The sequence below is a fragment of the Schistocerca americana genome, chromosome X, assembly GCF_021461395.2.
Source record: "Schistocerca americana isolate TAMUIC-IGC-003095 chromosome X, iqSchAmer2.1, whole genome shotgun sequence".
NCBI lineage: Eukaryota > Metazoa > Arthropoda > Insecta > Orthoptera > Acrididae > Schistocerca > Schistocerca americana.
This window is the reverse complement of record NC_060130.1, coordinates 519,792,010-519,804,807: the sequence shown is the minus strand read 5'-3', so window position 1 is coordinate 519,804,807 and position 12,798 is coordinate 519,792,010.

Genomic DNA, 12,798 nt, shown 5'->3' with positions numbered 1-12,798 from the left:
GTAAAGTACTTCGGAGTTCAAACCAACCTACGCCTTGATGACAGCGTTACTGTAGATCAAAATTAAGGTACTGTTTGTTATGGGTCTATATAGGATACGAGCGCTTTCCTTTTCCATCCTCCGCTCCGAACCTGTGCCCCGTCTTTATTGATTCCATAGATAAAAATTCACATTACAAAATTTTGCTACAGACATTATTCTATTTGCTAGTACGTAAGAAATCCAACTGTGAACTCCGCATTCGCATACTTTTCTTCGGCCTGAAAATTAGATTGTTGTGTTGCATAGTTTGTGCAGTGACGGTCATCTGCTGAAGCTTTGAAACACGACCAGAACCAATGATGAGAGTCAGATCAACAGTGCAACATGGAGTTGAAACAGGAGGAAAAGATGCCTGTAGTTGTAAAAACGGGCAGGGTCTCATATCTTCAGTAGTCTGTTCTAGTATTGGTAGTTGCATACACATCTTCATCACACGTATATAGTGCCCAAAAATAAACATGACGAAGAAATTGGAGCATATTTCCTGAATTTAATGTCGGAAGGGATTCCTGGAAAGTGTAGTGTTCAGATTCAAGACATTTGGCATAGGTGTCCGAATCGTGTAATTCGCAATGAAATAGTTCAAAAATGGTTCAAATGGCTCTGAGCACTATGGGACTTAACATCTGTGGTCATCAGTCCCCTAGAACTTAGAACTACTTAAACCTAACTAACCTAAGGACATCACACACATCCATGCCCGAGGCAGGATTCGAACCTGCGACCGTAGCAGTCGCGCGGTTCCGGACTGAGCGCCTAGAACCGCTAGACCACCGCGGCCGGCAATGAAATAGTACTGAGGAAAATATTTATTTAAGTAAGAAAGCTGAACAATCATTTCCACAAAAACAACAAAGGAATGTCGTTGCCCCCACTTGCCACACATCCGTGGCAGGGTGTGCTGAAAAGTAATGCCTCTAATTTTTTTATGTGAAAACTCTTAATTATTTTTAAATAAAACAAAAGTTATTAACATTCTACATCTTTGTTATTTATGTCTACACATTTGTTTATCATCATAGCCACCTCGGGGATGAACACATTTTTTCCAACGACAGACCATTTTGTATACACCGTCACTGAAGGATGTTACAATTTGTTGACGGAGCCACAACCTTGCCTTTGCTTCCACCGCTTCATCACTATCAAAGGGTTTTCTAAGCTTTGTGAAACAAATGAAAATCGGATGGGGCCAATTCTGAACTGTCTCGAGGATGATCGCTGACAGTGAACCCAAGGCGTCGGATTGTAGCAGATGCGTTTGTGTCTGGTCTGGCATTATCATGCTGATGGAGAGGGTTCGTCATGTGTGGACGAACTCCTCGAATTCGAAACTTGATTACAGCACGCTGTTTCTCGCGCACCGCCATAGTTACTTTACACACCGCCTTGTTTTAAGGGCTGCTAATAATGAGACATGAATAATAAAGATGTGGAATTCTAATAACGCTTTTTATTAAAAAAGCTGCAAGAGTTTTTACTTAAAAATCCGGAGGCATTACATTTCAGCATGCCCTCGTAGAAAATTCCCCATGATGTGCTTCAAAAAGTCTATTGCAAGCGTACATCATTCAAAAGAGAGAGCTGTACTGAGATTTAAAAGATAACTTGACAGTGGTTCGTGGGCTGCAGTTTACCTTCCTCATGTACTGCGGACTTAACGTTACAGCATTCTGATCTGTAGACCTCACTGATCAATTCGTTCTGTTGATGCACGAGAAATTCATTCACCAGAACAGCTTAATGCAGACTGACATCGTACATGAGGCGAAAGACTCTACAAATTGTTTGAAGACGTGTAAAGACATATTTATTTGTAGAACTAAGTCTCTCTTAAAAACAATGCAAAAATATAGCAGCGTTAATGTAAAATAAGAAACAGTTCTGGGTAAGGCTGAACTGAAAATGGGAAAAATTTCTGTGGAGAATCTATAGTCGGAGCCACATCAAAATGGGCGGACAGTATCATAACCCAAAACGCAGTCCAAAAAACCGTATAAGTGGGACAATTATAATTTAATCAGTTAAAACTAAAGACTAGGTGTAGCAGCATGAGAAATTGGTCCTCAGGGCCGTCAGCGGCGATAAAGTGAGACTTTTTATCTTTCAGCAGATGCGAGGTTTTACCCCCACAGTTAGAGCATCTCTGCCCCCAGAAGAATGCTACACCACCTGGCGTAGCATCGCTGGATTCTGATAATATTAAAAACAGTATCTCTGAAAGGTAATACTTGTCGTTGTGGTATCTTATCTGTACTCCTCTGGGAATCAACGAAGCTTGGACGCCCCATAGTCTCGTCCTGTGTGATTCTCCCTAACATAACGGCAACACTACCACAAAAGTGGCCCTTACCCGCGATTTTCCTTTTGTAACGCCTTCAGCTTCCCGTACAAATGAGTATGCGACGAGAATTTCTGCAAACTCAAGCGGGATTCTTGTGAGAAGAGAAAATACCTCCAATCATTCTCTGTCCAATCTCGATGTTACCAATTCCAGAAAATATGGGCCCGTCTCTGCATTGCCACGAGTGCTACGCACTCTACTACCATACACTTCCAGCGTGCACACCAACTACTCTAGAACTATCTGAAGCGCCTGATGTAGCGTTACGCACTGAAGATAATTGTTTTGTGCATACCGTTGTCCTGTTATCAGGAGTTTATTCTTGGTCAACCTTGTACTTGTCTGCAATGAGCCATTTCTCGTAACTGTCGGCAAAGCCTAAAATTGACACTTTGTGCAACATCCAGTAATGCTGAAACTGCAATCTATGTATGACCTGCTGTTAGGCGTCCGCGCTTTCTACATTGTAAAACACAGTCCTAATTACATATTTGTGGCATTACGCTGTAAACTTCACGAAGGGGCTACACACTGCTCACAAAGGAAATGCAAATAAGACTGAACGATTAAGGGTATAACTCAATGTGTTTCGTTATTTTTGAGTCTTTAACCAGTTTAAACAGTTAATATTCTTCCAGGTTTGTGGGGAAACCACAACTGTCATTTATAGAGACTTTTTTACCTTACTATCCCTGTTTTCCCCTTTTTTCTGAATTCGCTTAAATTTTCAGTGGAAAATTGGAGAAGATGTAGGTCCGTACAGTTCTTGATCACCAGACTGTTGAAAAATTCCCTGGGTGAAATCTCAGTCTTCATCGTCGTGTCTTTAGGAGTGGCGGCAAGTGACACTGTTGGTGGTGGTCCTTCTGACTGATGCAGCTGTTAAGATGGTGGCCCTTTTGGCACTAGGCGAGAGAAATAGTATATGTGGCCGTAAATGGTTTCAGCTTCCGATACCATTTCGTAACACCCATAAGAATAGACACACGAATCTACACTGCGTTGTACAGTCACTGCTTACAGTCAACAATGACAAACAGCCACAGAGGAAAGAAGAATGAAGCATAGTGAGAATTAAGTGAAGATATCAGAAGGGATTTCGATAATGGTGTGATTATAAGTGCCGGCCGTGTTGGCCGAGCGGTTCTAGGCGCTACAGTCTCTAACCGCGCGACCGCTACGGTCGAAGGTTCGAATCCTGCCTCGGGCATGGATGTGTGTGATGTCCTTAGGTTAGTTAGGTTTAAGTAGTTCTAAGATCTAGGGGACTGATGACCTCAGAAGTTAAGTGCCATAGTGCTCAGAGCAATTTGAACATTTGATTATAAGTCATTGAATTTACAGCTAGTAAAGATGGATTGTATTCGAAGGCGCCGAAATGATTCTGTCGGTGTTCAGTATGTCGCAAAGCTATTGGGATTAGCAACAAAGGATAACACTGCAATGGATAGCTTCTGTCTGAAATTAAGTAAGGTCCTAGATGTGCCAATCAAATACCGAAATTCGAAAACTAAATGATTTGCCGTCCGGAAGCATGCCTGGGTATGAAATGCAACGTTGCAAGGTTTCAGGAAATGACAACATTACTGAAAATAAGAAGGTTAGATTTTAATGACCCGTCAGCACTGAAGTCATTAGAGAAGGAGCATTAGATCGTATTGGACAATAAAAGGGGAAGGAGTCACCTCGGCAAAAAATAGCGCTGATCGCATTTGTACTATTTTTCGTGCCATATTAGTTCGGAGCTTTTTGTTTTTAACTGCGTCGTTTCGATCAGTCCAGTTCCAGTGGACGATGAGTTTCCTGCAGATGAGTTTTGCCGGTGAAGTTAGAGAGCAACCTCACGGGAAATTACACGTGGCAATTTTTTGAGCGGTGGAAGGAACGAATACAGTCTGCCCTCTCAAATCCGACCAACTTTGAAAACAACCACGACGAACGACGCATATTTGAAAAGTACTGCGCCATACGGCTTGGTTACACAGATTACAAATTTTCCGCACTAATTCATTCGTAAGAGCCTGAAACGATAGTCATAGTTATTAGTTATTTGCTTTTTCGGTGCCTATTTTTCATTCGTGTATTATTGCAGTAACAAGACGTATTTGATCACGTACTGTCAGGAGAAAGGTGATAAAGAATTGTTATTAGTTGTTATGAGGAGAAAAGAAAGAAGGATGGATAATGTCCCGTGGAAGTCGACGTCATTAGAGACGTAGCATATTTGGGACTGGAAGATGTTTGGGGAAGTAACTGGCTGTGGCTTTGATGTTGGAACTATTGTGGCAATCATCTGAAACGCTTTATGTACGACACGTAAGACCCAAAATCAGAGACCTGAAACCCGCTGATCCAGACTATGAGTCAGCCGTGGCATCACTTCAACTGGTGATTTCCATGTCCTGAAGTGGACATCAACGGACACTGGCGGTCCATAGATTCTTCATTTAAATAGCATTTCCTTTTTAAGGGGTTTATTCACATTTTTCCTTTGTGGTTATGCCATCAATTTCATCCCTCGAGCATGGGGAACGAGCTGTCAGTGTTATATAGTACAGTCGTTCTTCTGGCTTTATGTGGGTACTATGAAGTTTAAGAATAGTGACAACTGGTGACTTTATGAAAAGGCACCGCACAAGGAGTGTGAAACATTAGGATGGAAAAAGGAGTGGCGCTATGTCATCTCGGAGAATAATAAGTGGCGTAGCTATGGGTTCAATGGATTGACATGGGGTAATGAATAATTTGTGATTGATCGTTGCGTGCATGATAGGAACTGACAGCTTAGGAAGCGGCTTCCAAGCCAAGCTACTGTAAAAGGAAGATGGGTTGGTGAGGTGAGAGGGGAGGATATGGAAAGGAAAGGAAACGGCCTGTTTCAGTTAATCTTTCTTTTTTCATTTTCCTGCCCTTTATCCCGTATCTATAAGGGATCGGCAAAACGAGGGTATTATATCCGGTGGTGGTCTCCCCCCCCCCCCCCTCAACCCCTCAGAGTTCCGGAAGCGGAGTGCTAACGCGCGTGGTTATCCGGGAGGGTCGTGTGCTTTTGTGCTATACTTAATACGACGGATATTTACTCATTTTCTTCTCTTGTTTTCATTTGATCCTCCTAGACTCATAAAGGGGGAGGGGAAAGAGTGAAGACTGTCGCTGGTAATATTCTTGTCCATTCTTTAGTAATTTTCTTTTTAAAACGTAAAAACAGCTATATAATATTAGAATAGGTTAAATCACATGTGTACAGCCTTGATCTAAAGAAATATTATGGTCACTAGGGATGTGTCTGCCAGAATGGGTAACTGTAATCATTGATTTCTTGGTTAAGAAGTTTGCCTGGGATACGATATAGGGGTAGATGGGGAAATTTTGGAATAGTGGCGACAGCAGTCCGGGATTGGAGAGTACTGAGGAGCGAATGGGTTTTGAACCTTCCAGTTTACAGGGTGCATAGGACTTGCATGATGTCCGATTAATTTCTGGAGAGGGGGTAATTTAATCAGCTGTAGGGACGAGACAAATCCCGAAAGCGATGCGGAGTGTATGGCGTTCTGGCATTTTAAGGAGTGATACAGTTTTGGGGGTGTGGAAATGTAAGCTATGTTAGCGTAGGTGACAATGGGGTGGATATTGCGTTTTTGTTTATGTACAGGATGTAGAGATGATGTAGTCCTCGCATATAGCCGGTTAGCAGTTTCAATAATTTTAATCTATTGTGCGTTCTTTGTTGGAACGCTAGTATACTGGAGGACCTGGTAAATTTGCGGACGAGGGCTGGATCAAGATACACTGACAGAAATGGAAAGTGTTGTATGACGAACACATTGCAATAACGCTATCAAACTTATACACCATTATTGCAATACCTATGGGTTATGTTCATTAAAGTTTCATCTATTTGCGAGGTGTTTTCATTATTTTTCCGTCCAAAATAAGCTATTCCTCCAGGGGAAGAATGACGACTGCTAGGCGTGTCTAACGTTACTGCAACTTTCCAGGTTGAGATGGCAACACGGGATGCCCAGAGGATGTGCACGTGCAGTTTGTCGACATCTTTAAGATTATGAGGACAGTCTAATCATTATCATAAAGGGCATAGAAGCATCACTGAGATAAAATGCACAAATAGTTGGCTTTTTGCAATGAATGAAGTACAACTGGTGCCTATATAGACTCAGGACAACAATTTGACTGGAAAAGCAGGCACTACATCATGAGAAAATCGTATGATTGTTCGACTCAATATGATTAAGTGGTGGATGATAACATCTGAAATCAGGCCATAGGCCACTGACAGGGTGTCATCAGGAACATTCGACAACAGATTACTCGAATCAGGGTGTGAGGACCTACTGGATATGACAGCAAGACTGGTTTGTAATTGTTGAAAGGAGGTTTAACGCTGTTGAATATGTGGAAAGAATGGTAAACCCTGTTGACGTACCCTTCATGAGCTGGGTACTAAATGAAATATTCCATGCAACAATCCACGCTACAATTCACAACACACACACATTGAGTAATTTTTGGTTTCTTGACTAGCGTGCTCAGTCCACTCATATCTTCATGAACTGACATAAAATGTGTTTCGGGGTGATCACTATACTCCTCAAGACGATATTCGGAGACTTAGCTTCCACGCCACAACGAATACAAGAGTGGCTTCGTGCCTGTGGAGGTCACTTCTCGTTCTGATGTTGACAACATACATCTCAGAGTTTCATAATGACAAATATTGGAGTAGAGCTTCATGGTGTAACACTTTACACTTTTTTCAGAATATTTGTGTAGACGTCCACCCTGTGGAAGTTGAGTTTGGGTTCTGAACAAATGTTGGAACACGTGAGGCATGACCTTACGACTTCTCTTAGAAAACGGGTTGACGAAAGGCAAACCTACGTTCATAGTATCAGTTGCAAAGCGATTTAGAAAATATTGCTGAATGGTGTGGCAGGTGGCAGTTGACGCTAAATAACGAAAAGTGTGAGGTGATCCACATGAGTTCCAAAAGAAATCCGTTGGAATTCGATTACTCGATAAATAGTACAATTCTCAAGGCTGTCAATTCAACTAAGTACCTGGGTGTTAAAATAACGAACAACTTCAGTTGGAAAGACCACATAGATAATATTGTGGGGAAGGCGAGCCAAAGGTTGCGTTTCATTGGCAGGATACTTAGAAGATGCAACAAGTCCACTAAAGAGACAGCTTACACTACACTCGTTCGTCCTCTGTTAGAATATTGCTGTGCGGTGTGGGATCCTTACCAGGTGGGATTGACGGAGGACATCGAAAGGGTGCAAAAAAGGGCAACTCGTTTTGTATTATCACGTAATAGGGGAGAGAGTGTGGCAGATATGATTCGCGAGTTGGGATGGAAGTCATTAAAACAAAGACGTTATTTGTCGCGGCGAGATCTATTTACGAAATTTCAGTCACCAACTTTCTCTTCCGAATGCGAAAATATTTTGTTGAGCCCAACCTACATAGACAGAGACTTAGGAACCAGGTTTTAAATTGTAAGACATTTCCAGGGGCAGATGTGGATTCTGACCACAATCTATTGGTTATGAACTGCAGATTGAAACTGAAGAAACTGCAAAAAGGCGGGAATTTAAGAAGATGGGACCTGGATAAACTGAAAGAACCAGAGGTTGTAGAGAGTTTCAGGGAGAGCATAAGGGAACAATTGACAGGAATGGGGGAAAGAAATACAGTAGAAGAAGAATGGGTAGCTCTGAGGGATGAAGTAGTGAAGGCAGCAGAGGATCAAGTAGATAAAAGACGAGAGCTAGTAGAAATCCTTGGGTAACAGAAGAAATATTGAATTTAATTCATGAAAGGAGAAAATATAAAAATGCAGTATATGAAACAGGCAAAAAGGAATACAAACGTCTCAAAAATGAGATCGACAGAAGGTGCAAAATGGCTAAGCAGGGATGGCTACAGGACAAATTTAAGGATGTAGAGACTCATCTCACTAGGGGCAACATAGATACTGCCTACAGGAAAATTAGAGGCACCTTTGGAGAAAAGAGAACCACTTCTATGAGTATCAAGAGCTCAGATGGAAACCCAGTTCTAAGCAAAGAAGGGAAGGCAGAAAGGTGGAAGGAGTATATAGAGGGTTTATACAAGGGCGATGTAGTTGAGGACAACATTATGGAAATGGAAGAGGATGTAGATGAAGATGAAATGGGAGATAAGATACTGCGTGAAGAGTTTGACAGAGCACTGAAAGACCTGAGTCGAAACAAGGCCCCGGGAGTAGACAACACTCCATTACAACTACTGATGGCCTTGGGAGAGCCAGTCATGACAAAACTCTACCATCTGGTGAGCAAGATGTATGAGACGGGCGAAATACCCACAGACTTCAAGAAGAATATAATAATTCCAATCCCAAAGAAAGCAGGTGTCGACAGATGTGAAAATTACCGAACTATCAGTTTAATAAGTCACAGCTGCAAAATACTAACGCGAATTCTTTACAGACGAATGGAAAAACTGGTAGAAGAGGACCTCGGGGAAGATCAGTTTGGATTCCGTAGGAATGTTGGAACACGTGAGGCAATACTAACCTTACGACTTATCTTAGAAGAAAGATTAAGAAAAGACAAACCTACGTTTCTAGCATTTGTAGACTTAGAGAAAGCTTTTGACAACGTTAACTGGAATACTCTCTTTCAAATTCTGAAGGTGGCAGGGGTAAAATACAGGGAGCGAAAGGCTATTTACAATTTGTACAGAAACCAGATGGCACTTATAAGAGTCGAGGGGCATGAAAGAGAAGCAGTGGTTGGGAAAGGAGTGAGACAGGGTTGTAGCCTCTCCCCGATGTTATTCAATCTGTATATTGAGCAAGCAGTAAAGGAAACAAAAGAAAAATTCGGAGTAGGTATTAAAATTCATGGAGAAGAAGTAAAAACTTTGAGGTTCGCCGATGACATTGTAATTCTGTCAGAGACAGCAAAGGACTTGGAAGAGCAGTTGAACGGAATGGACAGTGTATTGAAAGGAGGATATAAGATGAACATCAACAAAAGCAAAACAAGGATAATGGAATGTAGTCTAATTAAATCGGGTGATGCTGAGGGAATTAGATTAGGAAATGAGACACTTAAAGTAGTAAAGGAGTTTTGCTATTTAGGGAGTAAAATAACTGATGATGGTCGAAGTAGAGAGGATATAAAGTATAGACTGGCAATGGCAAGGAAATCGTTTCTGAAGAAGAGAAATTTGTTAACATCGAGTATAGATTTAAGTGTCAGAAAGTCGTTTCTGAAAGTATTTGTATGGAGTGTAGCCATGCATGGAAGTGAAACATGGACGATAACCAGTTTGGACAAGAAGAGAATAGAAGCTTTCGAAATGTGGTGCTACAGAAGAATGCTGAAGATAAGGTGGGTAGATCACGTAACTAATGAGGAGGTATTGAATAGGATTGGGGAGAAGAGAAGTTTGTGGCACAACTTGACTATAAGAAGGGATCGGTTGGTAGGACATGTTTTGAGGCATCAAGGGATCACAAATTTAGCATTGGAGGGCAGCGTGGAGGGTAAAAATCATAGAGGGAGACCAAGAGATCAATACACTAAGCAGATTCAGAAAGATGTAGGTTGCAGTAGGTACTGGGAGATGAAGAAGCTTGCACAGGATAGAGTAGCATGGAGAGCTGCATCAAACCAGTCTCAGGACTGAAGACCACAACAACAACCTACATAGGTAGGAATGATCATAAAAATAAAATAGGAGAAATCAGTGCTCGAAGAGAAAGGTTTAGGTGTTCGTTTTTCCGGCGCGCTGTTAGGGAGTGGAATGATAGAGCGATAGTATGATTGTGGTTCGATGAACCCTCTGCCAAGCACTTAAATGTGAATTGCAGAGTAATCATGTAAATGTATATGTAGATATGGAGAAAGCGTTTGAAAATGTTGAATGGAATATACTCTCTAAATTTCTGAAGGTAGCAGTGGTAAAATACAGGAAGGTAAAGGGTATTTACAACTTGTGCAGAAACCATACAATCGCAAGAGTCGAGAGGCATGAAAGGGTATCAATGGTTGAGCAGCGAGTGAGACAGTGTTGTAGCCTGTCCCCGATGTGCTTCAGTCTGCACATTGAGCAAGCAGTAAAGGACATTAGGGCTAAATTTGGAGAGGGAATTAAAGCTCATGGAAAGGAAATAAAAATTTTGAGGTTTGCTGATGACATCGTTTTTCTGTCAAAGACAGCAAACGATTTAGAAGAGCAGTTGAACGGAATGGGAAGTGTCTTGAAAGAAGGATCTATGATGAACATTAACAAAGGTAAAATAAAGCTAATGGAATGTACTCTATTTAAATCAAGTGATGCTGAGGGAATTAGATTAGGAAATGTCACTAAAAGTAATAGGTGAGTTCTACTACGTGGGAGATAAAGTAGCTGATGATGACGGAAGTAGAGAGGCTACAAAATGCTATAAAATTAGATTTACAATGGCAAAGAAGGTGTTTCTAAAGAAGAAAAATTTGTTTACATCGAATATAAATTTAAGTGTTACGAAGTCTTTTCTGAAGGTGTTTGTCTGGAGCGTAGCCTTATACAGGGTGAAAAGTATTTAAACCGACAAACTCTGGGAGGTTGTAGGGGACATCAAAACAAATATTTTTCCCTAATGTCATTTTTTCCTATGAGGATTATTTAAACCGGTGGAGGCCATATTACTCTCTTCAGTCGTTAGAGGCCATATTACGATCTTCAGTTGTTAGAGGGCGTATTACACTCTTCAGTTGTAGGCACCTACTGTCCACCAGTGCATTGTCTCTGTTTACTAATGGAGCGATACACCTGGAGTGAGTACACTGGTATGGTTGGTGCGTACGACGTAGCGCACCACAACGGACTAGCTGCACAGCGGGTTTATCAACAGCAATATCCTAATCGCCGTATCCCGCATCATACGACCTTTGCTGCTGTGTACCAACGTCTGCGTGAGACCGAGTCATTTAGCAGATTACCTGGACAGGGGCGCCGTCGCACGGTAAGAACGCTGAAATTTGAGGAAGCTGTCTTGCAGCATGTGGAGCGGGATCCTTCAATCAGCACTCGTGCAATTTCACGTAACATGGAGATGAATCAGATGAATGTAAGAACAGTCCTTCGAGAGCAATTGTTACGTCCATTTCACTTAGAGCGTGTCCACAACCTGGAACCAGTTGGTTATCCACCCAGAGCACAGTTGCTGCAGTGGTACCTGGAACAGTGTGAAATGCATCCTACATTTCCAGCCTCTGTGTTGTTTACCGATGAAGCAACGTTCGGGCGTGATGGAGCCTTCAACATGCACAAGTCGCATGTTTGGAGTGAGGATAACTCATATGCCACAGTTACTAGCGCTCATCAAGTGCGGTTCTGCGTTAATGGGACTGATGACCACAGCAGTTAAGTCCCATAGTGCTCAGAGCCATCTGCGCTAATGAGTGGGTCGGTGTTGTTGGGGACTGTTTAATTGGGCCGTATCTGTTACCTAGGCCATTAAATGGCAGGCACTATTACAATTTTCTCACCAGAGCATTGCCAGAATTGCTGGAAGACGTCCCGCTCCCTACAAGACTACGCATGTGGTTCCAACATGACGGGGCGCCGGCACATTTCAGTCGTCGTGTGCGACGATTCCTGGACCGACGGTTCCCAGAAACATGGATTGGCAGAGGTGGTCCTGTACTATGGCCTGCTCGATCCCCAGATATGTCCCCTCTGGACTTTTTTGTGTGGGGAGAGATGCGCAACCTTGTTTACGCAAATCCTGTTGCATCAGAAGAGGATCTGGTTGCTCGGATAGTAGCAGCAGCAGGAACAATTTAGGATACTCCTGGGGTTTTTGTCCGTGCCAGACAGAACATGATCCGACGGTGTAACCTTTGTTTACGTGTCAATGGAGACATTTTTGTAAATCTATTGTAATTGAAATTGGGTTGTGTTAATGTGTTGTCTCTTGGTCATAAAAAATGGAAAAGTGTTTGTTGGTTTAATTAATTTGCCGCCAGAGAAATCTTCCTCTACCAGTTTAAATACTCCTCATAGGAAAAAATGACATTAGGGAAAAATATTTGTTTTGATGTCCCCTACAACCTCCCAGAGTTTGTCGGTTTAAATACTTTTCACTCTGTATGGAAGTGAAACGTGGACGATAAGCAGTTCAGACAATACGAAAATAGAAGGTTTTGAAATATGATGATACAGAAGAATGCTGAAGATTCGATGTATAGATTGCGTAACTAATGACGAGCCACTGAACAGAACTGGGAAGAAAAGAAATATGTGACTCAGCTCAATTAAGTGCAAGAATCGGATAATATGACACGTTCTGAGACGTCAAAGACTCAATTTAGTACAATACACGATATTGCAGTGCCTGTGTTGTTCAAAAG